General features: G+C 41.4%; 1 pseudogene; it reads left to right on the top strand.

Moving 5' to 3' along the window:
* Positions 1–6,538: 6,538 nt before the first annotated feature.
* LOC129559683 (U2 spliceosomal RNA) lies at positions 6,539–6,688 on the top strand (annotated as a pseudogene).
* Positions 6,689–7,549: the final 861 nt, after the last annotated feature.

Raw genomic sequence — 7,549 nt, 5'->3', positions numbered from 1 at the left:
TGGGCCTAACACCTTGTCTCATATTCTCCAGCAGGCATTAAAGTGCCAACTTCTAGTCTGCATTTTGGTTTCCGTCTCTTTGGACCACTTGCATTTAGTTCCCACTTTTCTCTCTGGCTTTCAGTTTCCTCTTCAATCATGGTGTATAAGGATTTTTTCATAAAAGTTTGGCTATACACTTAAGTATCTTATTGTAGGGGAGGAAAAATAATTATTCCTTTTAGCTTTCTGAGTTTTTAGGCGAGAATTTCTCGGATAAAAGATGATTAAGAAGAGAAAAGCAGATAAAAGTTTATAAACATATGTGCCTCATGAATACATGGGAGATACCCAGGGAAAAATGAGTAACTCCTGAGGTAGCTTAGAATTCAGGCTTCAGTATCAGTTAAGTTGCTAAGTCATGTCTGACTCTTAGCCACCCCATGGACTACAGCACACCAGGCTTCCATAGCCATCACCAACTCCTGGAGCTTGCTCAAATTCATGTCCATTGAGTCAGTGATGCCATCCAACCTTTTTATCCTCTGTCATCTCCTTCTCCTCCTGCCTTCAATCTGCCCAACATTGGGGTCTTTTCCAAGGAGTCAGTTCTTCACATCAGGTAGCCAAAGTATTGGACCTTCAGCTTCAGCATCAGTCCTTCCAATGAATATTTAGGACTGATTTCCTTTAGAATTGACTAGTTTGATCTCCTTGCAGTCCAGGGGACTCTCAAGAGTCTTCTCCAACACCACAGTTCAAAAACATCAATTCTTCAACTCTCAGCTTTCTTTATTGTCTAACTCTCACATCCATACATGGCTACTGGAAAAACCATAGCTTTGACTAGATAGTCCTTTGTTGGCAGAGTAATGTCTCTGCTTTTTAATATACTGTCTACGTTGGTCGTAACTTTTCTTCCAAAGAGCGTGTTTTAATTTCATGGCTGCAATCACCATCTGTGGTGATTTTGGAGCCTAAGAAAATAAGTCTGTCACTATTTCCATTGTTTTCCCATCTATTTGCCATGAAGTGATGGATTGAGTGCCATGCATGATCTTAGTTTTCTGAATGTTGAGTTTTAAGCCAACTTTTTCACTCTCCTCTTTCACTTTCATCAAGAGGAATCAAGATTGCTGGGAGAAATATCAATAACCTCAGATATGCAGTTGACACCACCCTAATGGCAGAAAGTGAAGAGGAACTCAAAAGCCTCTTGATGAAAGTGAAAGAGGAGAGTGAAAAAGTTGGCTTGAAGCTCAACATTCAGAAAATGAAGATCATGGCATCTGGTCCCATCACTTCATGGGAAATAGCTGGGAAACAGTGGAAACAGTGTCAGACTTTATTTTTGGGGGGCTCCAAAATCACTGCGGATGCTGATTGCGGCCATGAAATGAAAAGACGCTTACTCCTTGGAAGGAAAGTTATGACCAACCTAGATAGCACATTAGAAAGCAGAGACATTACTTTGTCAACAAAGGTCCATCTAGTCAAGGCTATGGTTTTTCCAGTGGTCATGTATGGATGTGAGAGTTGGACTGTGAAGAAAGCTGATCACTGGAAGAATTGATGTTTTTGAACTGTGGTGCTGGAGAAGACTCTTGAGAGTCCCTTGGACTGCAAGGAGATCCAACCAGTCCATTCTAAAGGAGATCAATCCTGGGTGTTCATGGGAAGGACTGATGCTAAAGCTGAAACTCCAATACTTTGGCCACCTCATGTGACGAGTTGACTCACTGGAAAAGACTCTGATGCTGGGAAGGATTGGGGGCAGGAGGATAAGGGAACGACAGAGAATGAGATGGCTGGATGGCATCACCCACTCAATGGACATGGGTTTGAGTGAACTCTGGGAGTTGGTGATGGACAGGGAGGCCTGGCGTGCTGTGATTCACGGGGTCACAAAGAGTTGGACATGACTGAGTGACTGAACTGTACTGAAGAGGATCTTTAGTTCCTCTTCACTTTCTGCCATAAGGGTGATGTCATCTGCATATCTGAGATTACTGATATTTCTCTCAGCAGTCTTGATGCCACTTTATGATTCATCCAGCCCAACATTTCGTATGATGTACTCTGCATAGAAGTTAAATAAGCAGGGTGACAATATACATCCTTGATGTACTCCTTTCTTGATTTGGAACCAATCCATTGTTTAATGTCCAGTTCTAACTGTTGCTTCTTGACCTGCATACAGGTTTCTCAGGAGGCAGGTAAGGTGGTCTGGTATTCCCATCTCTTTAAGAATTTTCCATAGTCTGTTGTGATCCACAAATCAAAGGCTTTGTCATAGTCAATAAAGCAGAAGTAGATGATTTTCTGGAACTCTCTTGCTTTTTTGATGATCCAACAGATGTTGGCAATTCAATCTCTGGTTCCTCTGCCATTTCTAAAACCATCTTGAACATCTGAAAGTTCTCAGTTCATATACTGTTGAAGCCTGGCTTGGAGAATTTTGAGTATTACTTTGCTAGCATGTGAGAATTTTGAGCATTACTTTGCTAGCATGAGTGCAATTGTGCAGTAGTATGAACATTCTTTGGCATTGTCTTTCTTTGGGATTGGAGTAAAAACTAAACTTTTCCAGTCCTGTGGCCTCTGCTGACTTTTCCAAGTTTGATGGCATGTTGACTGCAGCACTTGCACAGCATCATCTTTTAGGATTTGAAATGGCTCAACTGGAATTCCTCACCTCCACAAGCGTTATTTGTAGTGATGCTTCCTAAGGCCCACTTGACTTCACATTCCAGGATGTCTGGCTCTAGGTGAGTGATAACACCATCACAGTTATCTGGGTCATGAAGATCTTTTTTGTATAGTTGTTTTGTGTATTCTTGCCACCTCTTCTTAATATCTTCTGCTTCTGTTAGGTCCCTACCATTTCCGTCCTTTATTGTGCCCATCTTTGCATGAAATGTTCCCTTGGTATCTTGAAGAGATCTCTAGTCTTTCCCATTCTGCTATTTTCCTCTATTTCTTTGCATTGATCACTGAGGAAGGCTTTCTTGTCTGTCCTTGCTAATCTTAGGAACTCTACATTCAAATAAGTATAATTTTCCTTTTCTCCTTTGCCTTTAGCTTCTTTTTTCTCAGCTATTTGTAAGGCTTCTTCAGACAACCATTTTGCCTTTTTGCATTTCTAGGGGATGGTCTTGATCACTGCCTCCTGTACAATGTCATGAGCTTCTGTCCATCGTTCTTCAAGCACTCTGTCTATGAGATCTAATCCCTTGACTCTATTTTTGTCACTTCCACTGTATAATCGTAAGAGATTTGATTTTGGTCATACCTGAATGGTCCAGTGGTTTTCCTTACTTTCTTCAATTTAAGTCTGAATTTGGCAATAAGAAGTACATGAGTTGAGCTAAAGTCAGCTCGCAGTCTTGTTTTTGCTGACTGTATAGATCTTCTCTATCTTTGGCTGAAAAGAATATAATCAATATGATTTCGGTATTGAACATCTGGTGATGTCCATGTGTGGAGTCCTCTCTTGTGTTGTTGGAGGAAGGTGTTTGATATTACCAGGGTGTTCTCTTGGCAAAACTGTTAGCCTTTGCCCTGCTTCATTCTGTACTCCAAAGCCAAATTTGCCTGTTACTCCAGGTATCTCTTGGCTTCCTACTTTTGCATTCCAGTTCCCTGTGATGAACAAGACATCTTTTTTGGGTGTTAGTTCTAGAAAGTCTGTAGGTCTTCATAGAAGTTTCAACTTCAGCTTCTTCAACATTACTGGTTGGGGTGTAGACTTTGATTATTGTGATACTGAATGTTTGCTTTGAAAATGAGCAGAGATCATTCTGTAGTTTTTGAGATTGCACCCAAATACTGTATTTCAGACTCTTTTGCTGAATATGAGGGCTACTCCGTTTCTTCAAAGGGATTCTTGCCTACAGTGGTAGATATAATGGTCATCTGAGCTAAATTTGCCCATTCCTGTTCAGGAGCAGTGACCCCACAAGAGCCTGATCCAGACCTTCCTGTGAGTGACCAGGGTCGGTGATTTCCTGCTGCAGGGCGGGGGCACTGAGTGGGGCAGTGCATACATGGGGCCTTTTGAAGGAGGTCGCCATTATCTTCATCACCTCCACCATGGTTTGGCCTCAGGTCAAACAACAGGGAGGGAACACTGCCCTGCCCATCAACAGAAAATTGGATTAAAGATTTACTGAGCATGGCCCCACCCATCAGAACAAGACCCAGTTTCCCCCACAGTCAGTCTCTCCCAGCAGGAAGCTTCCATAAGCCTCTTATCCCTCAGAGGGCAGACAGAATGAAAACCACAATCGTAGAAAACTAGTCAAACTGATCACATAGACCGCAGCCTTGACTAACTCAGTGAAACTATGAACCATGCCATGTAGGGCCACCCAAGATGGATGGGTCATGGTGGAGAGCTCTGACAAAATGTGATCCACTGGAGAAGGGGAATGGCAAACCACTTCAGTATTTTTGCCTTGAGAACCCCATGAACAGTATGAAAAGGCAAAAAGATAGGACACTAAAAGATGATCTCCCCAGGTCATTAGGTGCCCAATATGCTACTGGAGAAGAGTGGAGAAATAACTCCAGAAGGAATGAAGAAACAGAGCCAAAGCAAAAACAGTGCCCAGTTGTGGACGTGACGGGTGATGGAAGTAAAGTCCGATGCTGTAAAGAACAATGTTTCACAGGAACCTGGAACGTTAGGTCCATGAATCAAGGCAAATTGGAAGTGGTCAAACAGGAGATGTCAAGAGTAAACATCAACATTTTAGGAATTAGTGAACTAAAATGGACAGGAATTCAGCCTTAAATAGCATTTTAATAGGGAAATGGGAGAAGGGGTGTAGGTTTCTTAGGGAAAAGTAAATGCTTTTAGAAAAGATGAATGAGCCTTTAGAAGAACAAATGGGAATTATGATAGTTTGTGGGAAAATTTGTTCGGGAGTCATGTCAACTTCTCCCCTCCCCTCCTGTGATAAGCATCAATCTTTCCTGTTTGATGAAACTTCCAGGCAGGGGATTTATGACAACTGAGTTCCTTTTGGAGGATCTGTCTTTAGGCAGATAAGAGGAGTTCAGAGAAAGCCTCTCCCTGCATTTGTTGCTTTTATTACCTACAGCTCAAAATAATCAACATGCCAAAGTGGTATATTTTGGGGTGGAATGTTTTGAACTTCTATAGTTATCTTTTGGCATGTAATATATTTTGGTATTTAAGTATTTTATTCTGTATTTTATTTATTTCAATCAGGATAAGTAATTCCGTTATTAGTTCTATATCATTTTCTGAATTCTCCATTCCCTGCAGTATTGTAGTAATCAGAACCCCTCCATGAATTCTGTTTTTCTTAAAGTCACCAAATATATCTAAAGACAATGAGTAGATACCTTATTTGCCCACAGTTGATAGTTAACTCAGTTTTTGCTTCTGGAATATTAGTCCTTCCTGTCTTTCTACACTTTAGATTCATTTTCCTGTTCAGTTCATCACTGGCCCTTCTTCCTAAGACTGCCAATTAAGTTTTCAAGATCTATCCTTGACTATCATTTCTGCTGTCTATAGATAGATAACTCCCATAGCTAAGGCTGTAATCTGATAATTAAAAAATTTATATTTCCAGAGATTTCTCTCCTGTTTCAGAACAAGTTTATCTGGCAACTGTATATCTACCACTAACATGTTAAAAGTCAAATTTATCACTTTGCCTACATGGACTCACTCTGAAAATCCCTGCTGCCTGCTTCCCCTCTAATTACACATGCTTCTTTTTGACTTTTTAATTCCAATAAATGGTAAGCCGTTCATCTATTTCCTCAAGCCACTTCTTTGGGAATCCTCCTCCTAATTTCTTTCTCTTTTGGCCAGCACATTCAAGAAAGAAATGCATCATGTCAATTCCCCACCCCCCCAAACTAATTTAATTCGTCCATTTCTCTTCTTGTCCATTTCACGCTATTTAAGAACAGGCTGTCTTCCTTCTCACCTAGTTTGTGGTAGGATATTTATTACCTCTTTCCGTACTTCCAATTTTGCCACTCTACAATAAAATAAACACTTTTTTTTTCTTAAGAGAATATCTTCTCCTAAAAGGTTTTTATGCATACTACTACTTCAGCCTGGGGTATCTTTTCCGTCTCTGCCTCTTTCGCTGAAGAACTATTTACCATTCATTACTTATATTACTTGTAATCCAGGAGGCCTTCTCAGACGCCCAGTGCTGACTGTTTCTCCTTGTGCATGTTCTTGTCACAGCACTTATCACATCATGTTTTACCTGCGGAAGGCAATGGCAACCCACTCCGGTACTCTTGCTAGAAAATCCCATGAACAGAGGAGCCTGGTGGGCTGCAGTCCATGGGATCACTAGGAGTCAGACACGACTTAGCGACTTCACTTTCACTTTTCACTTTCACGCCTTGGAGAAGGAAATGGCAACCCACTCCAGTGCTCTTGCCTGGAGAATCCCAGGGACAGGGGTGCCTGGTGGGCTTCCATCTATGGGGTCACACAGAGTCGGACACAACTGAAGCGACTGAGCAGCAGTAGCAGTAGCAGCAGCCTAACTAGATAGAAAGCTCTTCTCAGCCTTTTTGGCTAAGATCAACTGTAGCATCTGTTCTTATCAGTTTAATATCTGATATGTTCTCTATCTGAGGACTATATATTGAATGGATTTTTGGAGCAGGGAGTTGGAATAGGAGCTTACTCTTCCAGGGAAAAAAAAAGAAAATGAAAAAGGAAGAAGGAAGAAACAAAGGGGGAAGCACTTTGAAAGCATGCATATATATATATCCAGTGCTATGTACAGGGTCTTGAACATAGTAGCCACTTAGTAAATATTTGTTATATTTTTAAAGAAGAGCAATAGTCTCAGTGTCTGTCATTTTATCCAAAGCCAATGAAATGTTATTTTGGCAACTAATATTCCCCATTCCAAATAGTGTTAAAAACAGAATAGATTCTCTTTTAATATTGATTGTAGTTTAGCACAGCTCTGTCTTGAAAGTAGTAATGAAAGTGACATTCAGTTCAGTTCAGTTCAGTTCAGTCGCTCAGTCATGTCCGACTCTCCGCGACCCCATGAATCACAGCACGCCAGGCCTCCCTGTCCATCACCAACTCCCGGAGTTCACTCAAACTCATGTCCACAGAGTCGGTGATGCCATCCAGACATCTCATTCTCCATCGTCCCCTTCTCCTCCCGCCCCCAACCTTTCCCAGCATCACAGTCTTTTCCAGTGAGTCAACTCGTCGCATGAGGTGGCCAAAGTATTGCAGTTTCAGCTTTAGCATCAGTCCCTCCAATGAACATCCAGGATTGATCTCCTTTAGAATGGACTGGTTGGATCTCCTTGCAGTATAAGGGACTCTCAAGAGTCTTCTCCAACACCACAGTTCAAAAGCATCGATTCTTCGGCGATCAGCCTTCTTCACAGTCCAACTCTCACATCCATACATGACCACGGGAAAAACCATTGCCTTGACTAGACGGACCTTGGTTGGCAAAGTAATGTCTCTGCTTTTTAATATACTAAAGTGACATTACATAGTTTATTTGATATTTGCTATGCACTCTGCTTATTT

Source organism: Moschus berezovskii, chromosome 8 (genome assembly GCF_049115385.1).
Source record: "Moschus berezovskii isolate FMDL1 chromosome 8, NW_MosBer_1.0, whole genome shotgun sequence".
In the NCBI taxonomy this organism is placed as follows: domain Eukaryota; kingdom Metazoa; phylum Chordata; class Mammalia; order Artiodactyla; family Moschidae; genus Moschus; species Moschus berezovskii.
Note: the sequence above shows the minus strand (reverse complement) of the source record. Positions and strands in the feature narration are given on the sequence as shown.